Source organism: Pectinophora gossypiella, chromosome 22 (assembly GCF_024362695.1).
Source record: "Pectinophora gossypiella chromosome 22, ilPecGoss1.1, whole genome shotgun sequence".
In the NCBI taxonomy this organism is placed as follows: Eukaryota; Metazoa; Arthropoda; class Insecta; order Lepidoptera; family Gelechiidae; genus Pectinophora; species Pectinophora gossypiella.
Window position 1 is genome coordinate 10,701,027 of NC_065425.1, and position 20,850 is coordinate 10,721,876.

Consider the following 20,850-nt stretch of genomic DNA (forward strand, 5'->3'; position numbering starts at 1 on the left):
TATTTTTTTACCAAACGCACAATACTCCTAACCTTCAGTGCCCATAAAAAACGGGTAAAATCCGAAATCGTCATCCAATATTAGCCTGGGACTGTCCCGCGATCAATCATCCATTGTAGACATATGTCCCGGAATATAACAGCGGACCCGGGACACTTTTTGCGGGACATAACGACAGTCGTTTATTGCTAGATGGTTTGTGGTTTGATGTAGATCGAAAATCGTGTGAATGATGAATTGTATAAACACAATGAGGAATTCTGTGTGAAAATAATAGGCAATCACCAGATTAACGACCTTTGTGGTCCAGTGGTTGAACGTTGGACTCATGATCTGGCGGCCCCGGGTTCGAATCCCGGTGGGGACATATCACAAAAATCACTTTGTGATCTCTAGTTTGGTAAGGACATTACGGGCTGATCACCTGATTGTCCGAAAGCAAGATGATACGTGTTTCGGAAGGCACGTTCAACCGTTGGTCCCGGTTACTACTTACTGTATATGTAGTCGTTGCATGAGTCGCGTCAGGGGCCTTTGGCGGCTCAATCATAACCCTGACACCAGGGTTGATGAGGCTGGTATTCCACCTCACAACCCACACGATAGGAAGAAGAAGAACACCCTGTATAGTAAAGTCGAAGCAACAAATGGACGCTTCAAATCTCCATTATAATTTCACAATACGTCCCCAAAGCGCAATCAGAGTCGCAGTTGTCTCGTTGTGGAACGTTCTGGAATGCATAACATTAACTGGAGTTACTAGAACTTAGTTTACATTGGGAGTTGGTCAACGAATGTTGCCGCAGATTTGTTAATTTAATCATCCAGTCTTTGTTTGTGACTTTAGTTAATTATATAAATTATAAAGTAAAACAGTTTAATATTGTATTTACATATATATTTACAAATTAGAATAAAATATATTTTTATAATTGGATTAAAATTATAATTTGTACAATTATGAAAGCATAAGTTTTTACCTTTACAAAAAAAATATATTTTATTCTAATTTGTAAATATATATGTAAATAAAGTAAAATAATATATTTATTCATTGAACATACAAGAAATATTTTTAACCGACCTAGAAATCAACGAATTCGATTTTATGAGTTTGAATTCCTATTCTCTTATGAATAATATCATACTTGATATTTGAATCACATTATGTATAGAATTTTGTTGCTACCTACATTGATTCTCTTTATTTTGATCAGAATAATGTTTATTTAAATGTTTATTTCCTTTTGGTGGTTGCCTGGAAGAAATTGCTCTAGAGCAATAGGGCCGCCCAAATTGTACTGTATTCATGTGTTATGTCTGATTGTTTAAATGTAGTTCTGTGCAATAAAGTATATTTGATTTGATTTGATTTGAATAATAATGGGTGGAAGATGTAATTGTGCCTGGGTGTATTAACAAGGGTCATCATTTATACCCAGAAAATAAAAGGTGCATAATGTCCGTTATCCATAAAATTAGAAGGTTAAACGAAGGTAAATTTGTATAGCGCCATTGATAAAGAAGATTAATGGTGTGAGTATAGAGATATAAGTTTTTTTTACCTTTGTTGAGTTAGATTTGCCCGAAAGCATTGACGAGGCCTGAGATAGAGCGAGCTCGCCCAGAAGGTGCTAAAAACTTAAACTAGACTACTGAAAAATCGCGCTCTAAAAAGTATGAAACATCAAAATATTCTCTTAAATTCTTCCGAATAGTGATTTTTAGCAGGCCGTGGTAAGCAAACTCTTAGGACAGATTGACATACGACCACAGCTGCTTTCTATTAGTGAATGAATTCCTGCATAGGTTCAGCTATTCTACAAAATTTCACTTCGCTTTCAATTGACATCACATAGTTTCCTGGATTAGTGTTTTTTTTTGTCGTACATGGGATTTAAACATAGTTAGCAAGGAGTGGGTTTACTATATGCTATATTGTTACATTGATGTCAGAAGACAGAAGATACAGTAAAGCTTAGTGTGAAAGAGATAACAAAGAAATTGTACTACTTTGACAGCTGTCCTACAGACGAGAAATAATTACACTCTGTAAGTATCCGTTTGTATGACAAATTCGTTCCCATATATTTTATAAAAGCTGTCTAGTTTTGTGTCCTTTATTTTCCACCGCTATACAGGTTGTGAGAAGCTGTAGTAGTTTTAGGCGGATGACACCTTCGTTACGTAAAAAGTGTAACTATGTTACCAACTGAATAAAGATATTTTTGAATTTGAATTGAATCCATTTTCAAATCATTTCCAAATTCAAATACCCGCTTAGATCAATAAGCAGAACAAACTCACTGGCCACACATAATTTGTCTTGTAAACAGAGAACTTTGATACTTTGACAAACGCTCTAAGCCAAGGAATGCACACCGCAGTGCAGAGCTTTGAATCAAAGGATAATCCTCTGAGATGATGTACAGTTGTGCATACGGATGATTGTATCGATAAAGGTGTATACTATCACGGAGAGTGTGCCATCTAAACGGGTGTTGCCTTCTGTACTTGAGACAAACTATTGTCGTGTGGTTTGTTGATAGAGAAATGTGATATGTTGTGTGTGTTTGGGTGGGTGTATGTGTGGTGTGTGTGTGTGTGTGTATGTGTGTGACATATATGTGTGTGTAATGTGATGTATGTGAATCACGGAGAACGCTACACCAACAAGAATGCGGCGAGAAGTTTGTACCGGGTGAGAGACAATAGCGCTCTCCATTTGTTCGGTCAAGTAGTGAACGCCTACGGAGACAATGTACAATAAGAAACGTAAAAATAACAATTAGTAAATCTTATCATTCTTTTAGTTTGTTTAATTATGCGACATTCTCGGGAATCTTACCGAATATTCTAACCGTAGCAAACGTGACAATAAATATAAACATTTTTTTTCTCCTGTCGAGAAAAATAGTCATTATTAATTTACTATAATTACTAGTAGACTAGGCATCTGAAACTAAACTGCTCTCTCACTCTAACACACAAAAAAAGACGTTTGTGACATTTTCTTAATTACCCTCTGAAGCAAACCTTCAATAACTCACGTCAAAAATGTATGTAACACAACATACAGCGAGTTATATCCAGTTCTAACCGGTTACATCCAGTTATAACTGGCTCTAGATATACATAGTTGCAGTGTGATCAAGTGAGGCGTCGACTTCCAAACGATTAGGTCCTTTCTCTGCCGCACAAACAAAGGGATTAGGTGCATCTGTTGTGCTCGGAGAGTTCTAGAAATAATACGTTTGGCTTGTAAAGGTTGTTTCTAGGCGAACTACTCCCTAAGGGAGCTGTTTAAAGAAATAAATATAATCACGGACGCAAATCAATATATTTAAGAAAGAATTACGCAAGTTCTTACGTAAAAATGTATCTCTTCATCCGAGAAACTATGAAAGGTATACTTACAATGCAAGGAATAAAAATAAAATAGCTATTCAAAATTCTAGATTAAGTAAACTAAATTCATAATTAAAATACCACATTTTTTTTTAATTTGTCACAACAATTAAAGCTCATGTGAAACTTAAACTATGTAAAAAAGCTTATTATAAGATTAACGATTACCTCATCATCATCATCAGCCCATTAACGTCCCCACTGCTGGGGCACGGGCCTTCCCTATGGATGGATAGGGAGATCGGGCCTTAAACCATCACGCGGGCCCAGTGCGGATTGATGGTTATTAACGACTGCTAATGCAGCCGGGACCAACGGCTTATCGTGCCTTCCGAAGCACGGAGGAGCTCGAGATGAAAACTTTTTTTTTGCGGTCACCCATCCTATGACCGGCCTTTGCGAAAGTTGCTTTACTTCAACTATCGCAGACCGAGCGCGTTTACCGCTGCGCCACCGAGCTCCTCAACGATTACCTAAATGATACTACGTATATATGTTGGATGCTTGCCGGAGGGACTGGCCGGAGTACGCACAGGACTGTGGAAATTGGAAAGAGGAAGGGGAGGCCTTTGCCCAGCAGCAGATTAGAAATGACACTAATGCCTGGTATTAAATGTATTCCTCTAGTTATTAAATAACTTGTAATGTATACCTACATCGATTTAAAAGATGTGTTGCTGTTGCAGTTTCTTGTCATTTCTTCCCCTCAGCCATAACACAGCCATGTCAGGGGCCTTTGGCGTCTCAATAAAACCCTGACACCAAGGTTGATGAGGTTGGTACTCCACCTCACACTCACATGATAGAAGAAGACCGACCTAATCAACCCTGGTGTCAGGGTTACTAGTGAGTCTAGGACAAAAATAAATGGAATAAATATAAAGACATTACAATAAAAAGATTTTTTTTTGACGTGACTTATTGTAGATTTGCCGCAGATGGCATTAACTACTTGGCCGGACAAATGGGGAGCGCTGAAGGCTCTCACCCGGTACAACGTTTAAGACAACAGGCCTGAGGGTGCCCAGTCGGGCGCGAACCTCGGCTCAGGGCGTCGTCTCAGAGGAAAAATATTTGAAAGAATTAATCGACCATAGCGGGTTGATAGCGATAAGCGCTGAATGAGGAAAATCGTCGACCACGCCGGCAGGGTCGGTAACGGGGTCCTGAAGTGTTTGGTGTCGCGAGTTGATTGGCTGTCTCTATGGCTAGAGTAAAAAATAAAAAGTGTTTGATGCAGTTTAACCCTTAGTTGACCTTTTACGTCTAGTTTATTTTGCATTTCGTTCATTTACGAGGCCCCAAAGGCTAAAATTTATGACATAAATCAAAGCTTACATCATAAATTCCAAGACAAACAAGATTCATCTTGGCCATAAAGATAATAAAAATTTAATGCTGATGTCAACACATAAAAAATAAATGTATCCGCAAACCGGTCATATAATTTGCATACGTTACAAGTTATCGACTTGTTTTGAATGAGTTCTGAGATGTTAACTTCAAGATCTATACCACTACAAGTTTGATTTTTTTTATAATTTAGGTAGGAGGTAAACTAACGAAGCCGCAGTAGCCCAGTTGAAAAAACGCTTGACTTTCACTCTAAGGTCGCTGGTTCGAATCCTAACACGGCCTAAACCAATGATTCTCGAATTCCTGTTTGGATCATAAATGATTATCACGTGCTCAGCGGTGAATAAAAATATCGTCAAGAAAACCCACATTCCCGAGAAATGCATTTTCGGGGTATGTGACCTAAGCTGTGTTGGGTTTGTTTTCCTTTCGCGGGTTGTAAGGTCACAGGCAGTCGCTTATGTAAAAAACCGGACCTGTCAAATCTTCAGGTTAAGTAAGCGGACCCTGTGAAAAACAGGATAATGCTAGAGAGATGATTTATCTACGTAAAAATATATCAACATGACTAAACAAGTGCCTATTACTTATATTGAGTAAAAAGTGTTGTGATGTGGAAGTATTTTGATTCAAACGCCTGAGTAGTTAGTTTTAACTTAATTTTTTAGTTTAACTTATGTGTATTTTACTAATTAATTGATAAGGCTACAGTCATGGTATCAATGAGTCCTAAACTAGACTGCATATGTTTTTTTTTGACTTGACTTATTGTAGATTTGCCGCAGATGGCATTACATACTTGGCCGGACAAACGGGGAGCGATGAAGGCTCTCACCCGGTACAACGTTTAAGACAACAGGCCTGAGGGTGCCCAATTGGGCGTGAACCTCGGCTCAAGACCTAGTCTGAGAGGAAAAAATATTTGAAAAAATTAATTGACGCTAGCAGGTCGATAGCGATAAGCGCTAATTGAGGGAAGTCGTCGACCACGCTGGCGGGGTCGGTATCGGAGTAACTGCATATATGCAGATTGTAAATTAGGCCTTACAATAATAATAATAATTAAAAAATATTACAACACTTTAACATAAGTAGTGACTTAAATATTTGCACTGTAAATGTAATTTTACTTCTTTGTAAAGCCCATTTTAACAGGGCAAAGACTTAAAGTATACATCATTATTTTAAGGCAAAGACTGCTAGAATTAAACTAAGGGCTTAGATGTTGAGGGTCTTAAGGTGGGCTCAAGGTGGACTTAAAAAGGGCTGGCTTTAGGAAAATGTACCTACATATGTCTTTCAAATAGGGGCTTGAGGGTTTTAGTGTGAATTTTCTTACCATTTTGTCCACCCTATTAGGGATTATGTATGTGTGTTCTCACAGAATAGAAGAAAGAAATAAAATGTTCTAACGGGCGTTTTGTAATAGAACCGCTGTCGCCAGTTCAACCCCGCTCTCTTTTACAGACTACGGTCACGAGTACTAATATGTATACACTTTGATACCATGTCACATTTAACTTTTTTGACAAATTAAACCGTAAGCCTTATTAAATGTCAAATATGATAGTGCGACGGGGTTCTAAAGTGGATACATGATATTGCTTATGACTCTACTGTATCTCTTTTGTGTGTGTAAAATTTGTTTTGTATGTTGTGTGCAATAAAGTTTTATTTTACTTTACTTTTTTTTTACTACTACCTCTGCAAACTGATAACTACGATAGCTCCACTGCTTCTCAGATTCCATAGCCACTTTACCGGCATATATTTTCTGTGATATGCTGCAATTTTATCATAACTTTTCGTAAGATACTGTATACTAAATATATATATATATATAAAGAGCATTAATCGCCACCAAAAGAGCCGCCGAATAAACACATTAAAGACGTCTATCAAATTAACGATCAGATTCTGTCCTCTTCCCTTTCTTTTGGTTACAGATGCTGAAAACGAGTCCTTAACATAATTACGCTCAGAGCACGAGCGTCTTTGCAGAATGGCCGTGATAGCGACAATTAATAAATAATTATAAATAAACTACAATAATCATTAAATAGAATAATAATTTTGCATGTTTCTAAAAACCACATTTATTTGTCACACCATTGTCCATTTTTTTTAGTTAATCGATAGTAAATTTTTGTTTATGAAATGTTTGTTTTTAATAAGTATTTATTTACTGAAAAGATGTACAACTATTTATTAAATTATTTATTGTTAAATTTATAATATTAAGATACTAAACTTTGTTGACTCAGAATGAACACGTGCAACTTGTTTGTCACCTCCTATAAAAAGGACAGCGTAGGTAGCATTCGATTCATTCCGTGTCAGACACTCGTAGAGTAAAGACCTCTGAATAAAATACCCAAGTGGAAGAAGTATACGTGCCTGTTATTCCGAATGTATTCTCCTACATATATATATTTAGTATTTAGTAGTATTAATAACCGATCATACTAAGGTTAATCCATAAGGTAAGGGGATTCTTTCCTGTTTAAGGATGGATCTCCTTGCCAGTTTCATTCTTATTTTAGGGGTCCTTTAGAATTAAATGTCAATTATAGAGACATGAGAATAAATGGTGCTGATCAAACAAAATTCTTAGGTATCATGCTTGATAGACATTGCAATTGGAAGTTGCATATAGAAAGCGTATGTGGGCGACTAGCTAAAGGAGATGTTTCAAATCCGGCCTGCACTGTGTACACTTTATGAAAAATAGAAAAAAAAACCAAGGATTACATAAAAAATACTAAAATAAGAATTATTATAGTATATTTTTTGTACATGAGCAAAATCTTATTTGAATAAAGGTCACAATTGGCAACACGGCAACACAAACCAACACTACAAGTTCGTTCAGAAGTATGTAACTGAACGTCAAGTTCAGTTTTGTAATAAATATATTGTAATATCAAAATAAACAAATAACCATAAAATCAAAAGTGTTAAACCCTTCTACCAACTGCTTTTACTATTATTATTGAACTTTTATTATTCCGTTATCTAAAACTGTTAAAATCATCTTTGGAAAATGGTGTGGACTAACAGGTCCAGAGAGGGATGAAGTGGCTGCAAGGATTTATCCCAGTAAGGTAAATAATATATGTATTAACTTTTTTAACGTTTTTTAGTATGACAGTTCCTCCATTAGGTACAGATTGCCACAATAGGCACTGTTAGCCAGTGGAAGATATTGTCCGCCTCGAGATCGCAGTACATTGCTTACTCCTTCATAGAGAGGTCATTAAAGACATTTAGGGAGCACTCACTTTGAATTTATCTCTCTTTCATAATACAATACAAATATACTTTTAAAAAAGAATCAAATATTTCATAGGTAGCTATATAATAGTGGATGTAACATAAAAAAATTAACAAAAAATTGACATTTGTTACAGTTGCCACAGCGAGCCCTGGTCTGCACAAACTGTTTGGCTCAAGCACGAGAAGATCTTCAAATAGAACAAGGCCATAGTAACATAGGTCAAGTGACATCATATTATGCAACAATGACCTGGACAACTTCCAGCAAACTACAAATTCCAGTGGCCGTTGTTTTGTACCGGGGTGTCAAAATCCAGAATGTTTTATAGTTCCTGACTATTTAAACGCAAGAATATTAAAAAGCCAATACTTGTTATGGAAAATTCAAGAATTTGTGCGGAGCATAAATCTGTATATAATTGGGAATTTCTGGACCAGTACTAATTTTCAAAAACATTCACTAATTTAGAAATATATTGTTGATGAGACAAGGTGTGACCTGGAATGAAATTATAGTAGGATACTACTGTAATTGTGTTTGTAGTCTCCGTGCTGTTGGTTGCTCATGTGATGCCATTGTATGGTATTTAGGTTGGGCTCGGCACCAAGAAAGTATAGAAGCACCGGCACCTTTGTTGGATGGTATTTTAATAAGAGAGGATGTGGAAAACTAATAAATAATTAAATAAAGAGTATTATTGTTTTATTTTTACAAGTCAGAATCCCATATTATCATTAATATTGAACGAGAGGTGTAAGTAGTTCTAGTAATCACAATCATCTTGCATCTTAGATGTTGGTTAGATGTACCTACAAGAGCACCTGCTAGGTATCTTCACAGATGTTTGTCCTGACTGCAACATCTTGGACTGTAGCGGCGTCTAGCTACAGTTTAAAAAGCAGTTGGAAATTGATCTGTTTCCAATTAGTCACTGATTTAACTAATCACAAATTCCCCGTTGTACACACGTCCAATACGGGGCATCCAGCAGTCCAATGAGGCCGGGCACGCTGTGTGGCCGACAGCCGTGTTAGTAAGTCGCCAAGTCCACGTTGCGTCGGGAGTCGTGGAGACTGGTGATGACCAGGAAGCGCAGCATCTATTACGTGGTAACTGCGATGTTTAGGCCGCCGATGACGTAGTTGCGCGTTGTCATCCTTTCTAGATTTTAGCGCAAAACTAGGTACTCCGCGAACTTCCAAGCATTGGTTTATTCTATTGGTTAGTTTTTTGCATCGACATAGAAAATGCTGTATTTATTGTTATTTTTGTACTAACAAAAACATATGAAATGTCACTGTCACAAATGACAGCTGACTGACGCTAGGGTTATTTTTTTTTAGTTATGACTGTCATTACTTGTATTTTATAATTTTGTACAAAAAAACTAGGCCAAAATATGGCAAAATAACAATTAAAACACTTATAGATAATAATGACGTATTTAAATTATAAGTGTACACAGTCCAGGCCTGGGCGCCATACATTCTTGAAACGTCTCCTTTGTATACCCTCTGAGGCGTATTGTCTATACTACTTCTAAATCAGCAGGCCTAACAGCCTACTTTGGTTATGTACAATCGGTGTTGACATATGGTCTTATTTTTTGGGGCAACTCTGGTGACTTTCTAGAAGCTTTCAAAGCTCAGAAGCGATGTGTAAGAGCACTGGCAGGACTGACTCAGATTGATTCGTGTAGTCCAATTTTTGCTAAATATTCCATCCTGCCACTCCCCTGTCTCTACATTAGGGAAGTGGCATTGTTTGTGAAAAGAAATATTAAACTTTATGAATTCACTATTCCAGCTGTAGTCAGAGATCTGAATTATTATAATTTTAAATTGAAATTGACTCAGTGGTTACTGTCAAAACTATTTTATGGTGTTAATGATTTTTTTGATAATCGCAATAAAATGTAATTATGACCAAAATTTAGAATAATGGAGTTTTTACGAGTTATGGATTTAATATTGATAATTATAATGTTGTCATTGTATTTAATAAAGTGTAAATCAAATTAATTTTAAGCATATTGACATTTATATTGACTCGCCTTATCATATAATTTTGACATTGTATTTAGTTATGCGTACCTAATGAAATTAATTTAAATCATATTCACATTTATATTAACTCACATTATTTTAATATCTAATTGAAATTGTAATTTAAATATATTAGAATTAAAATTGTACACCTAGACTGATATGCTGCAGTGGATGTATGTAATATTGTTTAAGACCTTATTGACCTGTAGCAATACAATAAATACATTTGAATTTGCAACGCCATCTATTTTTTTTTTTGGGGGAACGTAGCGTGGAAAGAGCCTCATTGGTAATATACATGGCAAGTTCTTTCACTCTAAGGTTGCCTGGAAGAAATTGCTATTTGGCAATAAGGCCGCCCTCTTGTCACTGTTGTAATTGTTTTTAGTTTTTGTATTGCATTCTATTGTATTGTATAATTGTAATATGTATAATCGGAAGTTTATAATTACATTGCTTTGTATAATTAATCGAACCCTCCACCCTAAAACGTATTTGTATTGAGACAGCCAGACACTAGACGACCCTGGCTATGTTAAGCCTCCCAGAAATACCCTCTGATCACCGATGTGCTGTTCCCGAAAATTTTCCCACTTCGGGAACATTCGCGGCACTAAAATCGTGCTAAAGTAACATAAAAATAGCTTAATTACATAGTCTTTAGTTTTTTAATGGGTCTGCTCACCCGTAAGGGATTCTTACCTTGAATTGGCTAGTTTCCAACTAGTCAAATCACTTACTTTTTACTTAACGTCAAAACACGAAGTTACTATGGAATTTGTATGAAAAAGCACACTGTGACGTCATAGAAAAACGTGACAAAATGTCGCATTTATTATTACAGTTTTCTTTATTCAAATTTTTAAATAAGTTCTATTCCTCTTTTGTTTTGTATTTTCCTGTTTGTGCAATAAAGTATTTGTTATGTTATGTTTGAAGTTAAATAGAAAAAATAAAAAGTTTTTTGTCACCTTAAAGTCTTTATTTTGTAATCAGAATTTCATAATTTATCTTTGACCTAGGAAGCTAACCAAATTATTTTGGCGTGTTAGTGAATATATATAGTGTATATATATAATGTGCAATGACTTGAATAACACCTTTGTGTACCGACCTTTGTACCAGGATTATCCTACTTGTAGATACATGATAATTCCATGTATATTGAATGTATTGCAAGGAGCATTGTCTTGTTGTATGGTAGCATACAAGTGATCTGTCAGCGAAGGATTAAATTCAAGTTTATGTATGTAATGTTACAGGATAATATGGGATATACAATCAATGATAACCGTGGGGCTTTTGCCAATTCAATTCACATTCGAAAGCCAATTCACAATGGCAGTGCAAAAACGTATTAACGTATTATATAATTGTCAAATGTCCAATAGCAATATTATTTAATTTTTTATTTATTTATTTTAGGGAAATTTACAGCAAAATAACACAAAATGTATACAATTTTAAGTAGCTACATGCCAACAAAAGCAAAATTGTTGGCATGTAGCTAACCGTAAAAGTTTATGAAGATTTATTTTGTTTAATAATGAATCCAAATTTAAATAAAGAATGAGTCCACTGAGATTCGACTTATTCATTTCAACCATAAATGTAATACCTTCATAGTTATTTCATTACAAAGATAAAATTGACTCGTTTAATCGGGAATAGAATAGAATAGCAAGTCAATTATTGTTTTTCATTTCTGTGATACAATTTTATGTCTCAACTTAGGTGTGTACTTAACGTAATATGTTTTAAAGATATACATTTATTTTATGTTGTGTAGCCTATTTACAGCACACTTAAAATATATCAAATTTTATTTTATTTTACAACAAAATGTGTTCCCTGGGAGGAACATGTCGCTTACTGACACGATTTTTCCTGTCATTTTTTGCTACGTAGTATTTCTCCTATCCTATTACTAATCATAATCATATCATTTATTGCGTTCCACATTGTAGGAGGTTGGTAATATAGGGTAAGTAACACATATGGACCCGGATTGGGCACAGCAATTTTAAATACAGTTAAAGCATATTTTTTAGGCTTAAACATAATAAATAATAACAATTATACATAATTTAGACGTAAAACTAAAGTAGACAACTAATCATTAAAAAACTCCTGCAGAGTATTAAAACTTTTGTCTATTAGATACTGTTTTAAACTTTTTTTGAATTTATTTATTTCGGTGATGTCTTGCAAGGCTTTTGGAATCTTATTATATATTTTAACAGACATAGCGAATGGACCTGAGAGAATAATTTGCAATTTACTAAAAGGTTGGGCTAGTCTGGTGTGAAGCCGTAGGTTTTGGGGGCGAGAGTAAAGCGGGAATAAATGTAGATTATTTTTGATAGGCCTGCTTCTGTCAGGGAGCTCATAAAACACTGTTTCTGTGATAAAGTCACATAAACTCTTTATTTTTCACTTTCCTTCCACCGACTGTAATTGGAATACCATTGTATTTAAGTCTATAAATTATGTAATACAAACTGGATTAAAAGAAAAGAAAGGAAAACATGAAACAGTAGGACTAGGGCCCTGTGCTGGGAGGTTTTCTGGCCACGTCTTTCCCTCAGTGTTACAGATTCCGATGTGGTAGTAGTTTTACAGCTAGTTACATAATATGTAATTTAATTATGTTTGACGTTCAAAAAGCGCTAACTTTGTAAGCTAATTTTGAAAAATAAATATTTTAGATTTTTTTTTTTTGACAAATATACTGACTTGATAAATATATAAAGATGGTAGAGTTTAAGTTTTGTAAAATAGGGTCTGCAGCTTGTCATTGAATCAATGTTTACTATTATTCTAAGGCATTTTTTTGTAAAATAAATAAGTTATCTATATACATGGGACAAAAACTACGGGGGTACAGGAGTGATTCTAGATTGTGCTGTTTTACCCAAGTCGAGTCTATAAGTTACTCTATTTGTCGAATATCCGGGAAACTGACTACACTCAGGTGCAACAAACATGTTCCATTTATCTGTATCTCGTTACATTCCAAACGAAGATGCACTAGACTTGACTAGTGTTGTGCTAAGTGAGTCAGATCAGTGAGTTGCATCACTACAGTTTATTAGATTTAAGTTGAGTTCTAAGCAGTTTAGTTACAGCCTACATGGTCTAGTGGTTAGAAATTGCGATCACGATCTGGGGCATGTTTAATAAAACTTACAATTGTAAATTACAATGACAATTTGATGTACATTGCGGAGTTTGTGATCACAAATATTTTGCAGTTTCATATTAGCTACGTAATGAACATCAAATTGTCGTTGTAATTTACAATTGTAAACAGGCCCCTGGAAGTCCGGGTTCTATTCCCGATGGGCACATTGCCTGTGTCATTGTCAGTGGTTAAGACATTGCAGGCTGAATTGATTGTCCGAAAAAGAAAGATGATGTCGTGGTTCGGAAGTCACGTTGCAAACAAAATGTCAAGAAGCAATATTGCTTTTTAGATAGAATGTTGATATGGCATTTTTAACCCCACCTGAGCTCCTTCTGAGAGAATTACGTTTGAGAAAATCGGCCCCATTGGGTCGATATTCATAAGCGCGGAATGAGGGATTTTGTACGTGTGTTATAAAAATACTTTTAAAAAAGTGTAAAGTTTATCACATATAATTACAAAGAAATGTTTTTGAATTCATGTTTGGATCATAAATTATAATCACGTACTAAGCTGTGAAGGAAACATCGTGAGGAAACCCACATTCCCGAGAAATGCATGTATTGCGCTGATCTTCGCTTCGCATGTTAGAAGGTCAGACAGGCAGTCGCGTGGTCTGTAAAAAATAGGACCTATCAAATCTTCAGGTTAGGTAAGCGGACCCCGTGAAAAACGAGATAATTCTAGGGGGATGAATTGCAAAGAATAAAATGGCTACTGATTTGACTCATTTTTCATTTCGATTCATTGGAATCACCCGTGCTAATGAGTTCCCATCCCTTTCCGACTGCGATTGGCTAAAGGTATTTGAGTTTAAAGAGAACTATTTATTCTTAGTTTAGGTTACAGTATCCAGTGAACTAGGATAGAGTATACACATTCTGAGCTAAACGGAATTTATACTATTTTCTTAGTGGAAGAAATAGCTTAGACAGTTTTATTTTATTGTGACTTAGTTCTAGAATAATCCACGGGTTCAGGGACGAAAAGGAAAGCTTTTATTGTTCCGTGATACCTACCGTGTTTCTTTACTTCTTCTCTAAGGTCAATGACCAAGCTCACCAAGGTAGGTTGAATGAAAGATAGCGTAAAGGTGTGTGAAAGAGAGAGCGAGGAGTGAGCGAGAGAGAAGAGAAGATTGCGGAATGACAGGGAAATGGCGGTCGGTTCTTTTTAAAATGGAAAATGAATGAATGAATTAAATTAATAAAACGTTTTAAATAAACAAGGATTATAGAAATATAGTCGTTTCCTTCATACCCCATTCAACAATTTGTCAGGGTTATTATAAGCCCCCAAAGGCCCCTGACATGGCTCATGTCTGATTACGTACTTACATCAGTAAGTAGTAAATGGTCTACGCTTAACGTGCCTTCCGAAATACGGTCTTAATTTCAGACAATCGGGTGATCAGACTTAAACATAGTTTACAATGAGTGGGGTATATTTACTCGTATACACTTCTATCCACCCCTTTAATGACACAGGCGCGATGTTTTGTTAAATTATGTAAAAGCCGAGTATTCAATCTTTACCTATACTGAATTTCCATAATAAAATTGCCATGTTCATTAATATTAAAAACGCGAAATAACACGATTTCGTATTCCATCGGTTTGTTTATCTTAACTTAAGCTTAAATTAAAGGAAACAAAATCCCAACAAAGTTGGGTTACACTGGGAGAAATAATTTAAGAAAATATGACACAGAGAAATAATTAAAAGCAGTTCGTTTTTACATAAAATCGTGTTATTTCGCGTTTTTAGTTTTACATAACTAAGCCGTAAGACAAGAATATTAAGGTCGGGATGAAAATGCCTGAATTGATTTCCCAATCTTTTTGCTATTATGGCAATCTAAATCATAGAATAAGGAATAATACTACGTATAGAACGGCGAGCCTCCGCTCCCCACCAGCGGCTGAGCTAGGTTTACCTCACCCCTTTCGGCTTTTAGTCTTCAATCCTATGTGCGTCAGACGTCACACACACATATGCGCTTGTACGATAACATCATTGTGTAGTGTTTGTGTAAAACGAGGTGAATTGTATAAATTATCCGGGTAGTATATGTGTTCATAAGCATAAGCTTAATTATCTTAGGCGGAAGAGAGTCGAATTTTGAGATGTTTGATTCATCTTTACACATAAACCAGTCAACTGTACTTAAAAATACGCATCTGTTACTTGTAATATTTTATTTTATTTATTTATTTTATTTTTATTTTTTTAATTCTAGGAGAACCAACAGTCATCAAAAACAAATTTACAATAATAATTTTCAATTTTTATGTGCAATATAAGTACAGAAATTATCATTGCTTAAAAAGTATGTAATTGTAATTCATTTTATTATTATTTAATAATTAATGTACCTAATGAGTGGCATTTAAATTATTAATTTTATTTTATTTAACTATTTGCATGTTATAATTTAAATAACTAAAAATGTAGACCGAATGTTAAATGCTGACCATCTGCAAACTGCAATACTTACCATTTTTATTGCGAATAAATGATTATGAATTATGGATTTTTTTACGTGATTATAGTTACTAAAAGTCATTAACTACTTGGCCGAGGAGCTCGTTGGCGCAGCGGTAAACGCGCTCGGTCTGCGATTGTTGAAGTAAAGCAACTTTCGCAGAGGCCGGTCATAGGATGGGTGACCACAAAAAAAAAGTTTTCATCTCGAGCTCCTCCGTGCTTCGGAAGGCACGTTAAGCCGTTGGTCCCGGCTGCATTAGCAGTCGTTAATAACCACCAATCCGCACTGGGCCCGCGTGGTGGTTTAAGGCCCGATCTCCCTATCCATCCATAGGGAAGGCCCGTGCCCCAGCAGTGGGGACGTTAATGGGCTGATGATGATGAACTACTTGGCCGGACAAGCAGGAAGCGCTGCTCGTTGTCACCCGGTGCAAAATTTAAGACAACAGGCCTAAAAGTACTCAGTTGGGCGCGAACCTCGACTCAGGGGATCAAAGATCCTTAATTCCTTATTCTTCGTCTGAGAGGATAATGTTTGAAGGAATTAATCGACCCTATGGGGGCGAAAGCGATAAGCGCTGAATGAGGGAGATTTTTTTAAAATTATTTATTCATTTTAACATTCAAGGCTTACTATCTAAATATATAAAAGGAGAAACTGACTGACTGACATATCAATGCACAGCCTTAACGGCTAAACGTAGGCACTTGAAATTTGGAAGGGACGTAGCTTAGGTACCTTAGAGGTGCACTAAGAAAGGAATTTCCGGAATCCCCACGGGAACGGTAATTAGCGGGAAAATCCTTTTGTATGAAAAATCTAAACCGCTTAAGTTAGACGCTTGAAATTTGGCATGTAGGTACCTAAGTTAACTTAAAGCTTAGTTGCAACAGGATATTGCAAAAATCCCACGGAAACGGGAGTTAGCGGGAAAAAAATGTATGAAAAAATCTAAACTGCATAAGTTAGATGCTTGAAATTTGATATGCACTCCCACACACATAAAGATCTCTCTTTTATAACAAGCCACGCGGACGAAGTCGCGGGCAAAAGCTAGTACTAAATATGAGCTAAGAGAATCTGCTTACTAGTTATAGGTATACTTCAGTATAATAATCAAAATTGAGATCTGAATTGAGAGGTTGAAACCTCAGCGAACATGGAACACTTTGCATAAATCTATAAAATGTTTTATAATGTCAATTGTTATATAAAGTAGGTAGTTCTATACATATGTACAGTCGCAATATCATATATCCACTTTGAGCAATATCATATATCTTTGGATTTGTAATTATCTGAAAATAAACAATTTAATTTTAATTTTAAATTTATTTTATTTATACATTGTTTTAAGTTTACGCGGTTATTATCATAATTAAATAAAAATAACTAAATTAATTAATTTATTATTATAATTATTAAATATTTAAATAATTATTTATTATTATAATTTATTATTATTTAATTAATTCAATTATTTTATTCATTATATATCCACTTTAGAACCCTGTCGCACTATCATATTTGACATTTAACGAGACTTGCGGTTTAATTTGTCAAAAAAAAAATAATTTGACATGGTTTCAAACTATACATATTAGTAATCGTGACTGTGCCTATAAGAAAACATAGGTAGCACGCACTCGGTGTGCGTCATTTCTTGTCAGGGAGCTAACAAAGAACAGTCTTTCGGACCGGAATGCTAATTAGTTTCGTACAGTGCTAATTATTACAGCATTTCATTAAAATTGTCAACAATAAGTATGTCAATTTTTCCTAAAAGCATACAGATAAGGATTCTGATTGTTTATAAATTTAGGGGGGTTAAAATGGCGAAATCGAGGCAATTCACTTAAGAAAGCAATATTGCAATTTGACATTTGTTTGCATTGCTCACTTACTTTTATATGCGCGACAGGGTTCTAAAGTGGGTACATGATATTGCTCATGACTGTACCTAGTTGGGTCGTGATGCCACATCAAAAAATATATTTCAAGAAGCGCCTCTAGTAGCGCGCGAGCGTTATTTGATTCCACGCTCTGTGGTAACGACCATCAAAACCCCATTTCCTTACTATTTAGGACCCATCTGATAACTGTGAATGGTGTGCGATAGAACCTTTGGAGGTGGGCATGGAAATTGTATAACGTTATTGAATGTGTATCTGTTTAATTTATCATCTATGCAGGTATGTGTGTAGGTTTTTATTAGAATACATACATACATAAACTCATAACCGTAATCCTAAATGGAGTGGGCAGAACCACAAGTAATCAGGACAACTTGCAACCACTTCATACGATGTAAGCTGGATATAATGAACCTTATGATGATGAGGGATCAGCCTATTGCCCATAACACTAGTCCATCATGGTAGAGTACACAATCCATCTGTCGGATTTTACGACATGCCCGGGAAGACAAGCAGCTGAACGTAGAAGCAACTCTATGAGAATAATAATTATAAAAGTCTGAAAAGTATGATAAACATAAACAGCCTATACACGTCCCACTGCTGGGCACAGGACTCCCGTCAATCAACCGGAGGAGAGTATGGAGCATACTCCACCACGGGTGGGTGGAGGTGTGGGCTAGTAGCCCGGGACCAACGGCTTTACGTGCCTTCCGAAGCACGGAATCATCTTACTTTAAAAGTACGACAACAAACAAGAAAAAATTTGATGACTTATTTCTCGTCTTCTTTTCTTTTAATTAAGACTATAAACTATTATGTGCCAGATGTGAACTTGATTCACTTTAAACTCATGAGAGGTTTCAGTGTAGTAATGTATGAATTTCAAGTACATAATTGAATATTTGTTTTTAAATAAATAAATTATAAAGATGATGAGTGAGTAACCGGGACCAACGGCTTAACGTGCCTGATCAACCCGTAAGGTTCCAACCAAACCAGGGATCACAAAGTGACCCCTAAGTAGTGCGAAGTCGCTTTATGATTTTTATGTACTCACCGGGATTCGAACCCGGAACACTCAACCAACACCATCTTCAAAAGTATCATATAACGAAAACCTTTTGCGTACTACTTTAATCGAAATATGTAAATCTTTTATTATTAATGTATCGAGCCGTGGTAGCCCACTTGGTAGAACGTTTGCCTCTCATTTTGAGGTCGCAGGTTCGAGTCCAGGTCTTAGGTGTGTCCTACACTCAAACCAATGATTGTCGAATTTGTTGTCGACTTCATGTTTGGATCATAAACGATTATCACGTGCTCAGTGAAAAAAAAACATCGTGAGGAAACGCACATTCCTGAGAAATGCAAGTTTTTATGTAACCTAACTTGTATTGGGCTGGTTTCCCTTCGCGGGTTGGAAGGTGAGACAGGTACTGTTGACGACAGGTCGACATGGCAATCGGGGCATGAGGTGAGCCGCGGAGGCGGGGTCGCCTCGCACACCCGCACAGTCCCCGCGGCGTCTTAGTCTTAGTGTCGCACGAGTCCGTATCGACCGCGTTTATCGATTATAATCTCGCTCACATAATTTATCACTATTGTGTTTTAAAAATGGCTACGGTTGCATCTTCGTCGCGTGTTCAAGCAAAAAAACCAATAATTCACTCTCAAGCTCGAGAACTAGCTAGAAAAGTGTTAGAAAATTGTGACATTGAACGGAAAAATAATTGAACTGGAGCAACTGACATGGGAATGGAAAATGAAATGGAAGATTTTATTATAAAAGTCGGAGATACCAGTGACGAAGATTCTTTAAGTTTTTGTAGCGATACGTTAGATGATTCAGATGAATAAATATTAACTTAAATGAAAACTTGGTATTATTTTATTCACATTTTGTTACATATATAATAAAAATATATCGATATTGAAAACGTCACGTCACTAGAGAATTGCCATGTCGACCTGTCGTCTACATTAGTCGCTTCTGTAAAAAACCGGACCTGTGAAAATGATGACGATTTATTTACATTGTCCACCTATAGCTATTTAAATGATAACTTAAACTTAATATAATTATAACTTATATTACTTAATATTATTTAGCTACGCCGGGTAACCAGCTTCCCCTGGTGGCCGTTGAGCTTAGGCTAGGCGGGAATATAATAATGAAAATAGTGTTTACAAAAAGTAAAATCACTTACCTAGGAGTCGCGCGGGAACTAAAACTATCACTCACCACTTTTTGAATGTTCGAAGTGTTATGATGTATTTTTGAGTTGTGTGTACAATAGGTGTGTTTGTGGCACAAGGGGGTTGAATAACATCAGCGGTTTAAACAAAAACAAAATTGCGGGGTGCGGAAAAGTTAGAAGGCGCGGATTGTAGCCATTTTAAAATTGGCAACCAAAAAAAAAACGTCGCTCGCCAGAGGGCGCTGCAGTAGTGATACCACAGGTAAAAAATAATGCGATAACGTTAAAAATAAATAACGCTAATATTGGGCGTTACTATTCTTTGTTGCATATACAGGGTGTTAGTGACATCGTAACGAAAACTTTGAGGGATGATTCAGACCATGATTCTGAGTCGATATCAAGTGGATTTTTCCGTCGCAAAAATCATGTATTTTTTTTTCAGTTTTTTTAAATTATTTTCAATTCTATACTTTGGCGATGGAAAATTCCACTTGATATTAACTCAGAATAATCAGCTGAATCATCCCTCTCAGTATTCGTTACGATGTCACTTACACCCCGTACAAGTACATACGGTAGCCATACAAGTAGGTATGGGTGTTAGTGACACCGTAACGAATATTGAGAGGGATGATTCAGACCATGATTCTGAGTTGATATCAAGTGGAATTTCCTGTCAAAAAATTCATGATTTTTTTTTTGTTTTTTTAAATTATTTTCCTATCCATACTTTTGCGACGGAAAATTCCACTTGATATCAACTCAGAATCATGGTCTGAATCATCCCTCAAAGTTTTCGTTACGATGTCACTAACACCCTGTATATACACAAACATTGAAAAACATATACAACAAATTACTTCACTATTCTACTGTACTCTACTTATTTATCTAGCCACTAGACCAAAGGCCGAAATCTATGACATCACACACTTCCTTTAAATTTATCTCGTTGAGTCGTTTCGG

The 20,850-nt window shown here is 35.9% G+C and overlaps 2 protein-coding genes across 4 annotated transcripts in view; one reads left to right on the forward strand and one right to left on the reverse strand.

Moving 5' to 3' along the window:
- LOC126377107 (TGF-beta-activated kinase 1 and MAP3K7-binding protein 1-like) overlaps positions 1-20,850 on the forward strand; it is a 558,148-nt gene that overhangs the window by 438,788 nt on the left and 98,510 nt on the right. The gene's annotated exons all lie outside the window — the stretch shown is intronic.
- LOC126377061 (alpha-2Db adrenergic receptor) overlaps positions 1-20,850 on the reverse strand; it is a 595,604-nt gene that overhangs the window by 360,249 nt on the left and 214,505 nt on the right. The window lies entirely within an intron of this gene.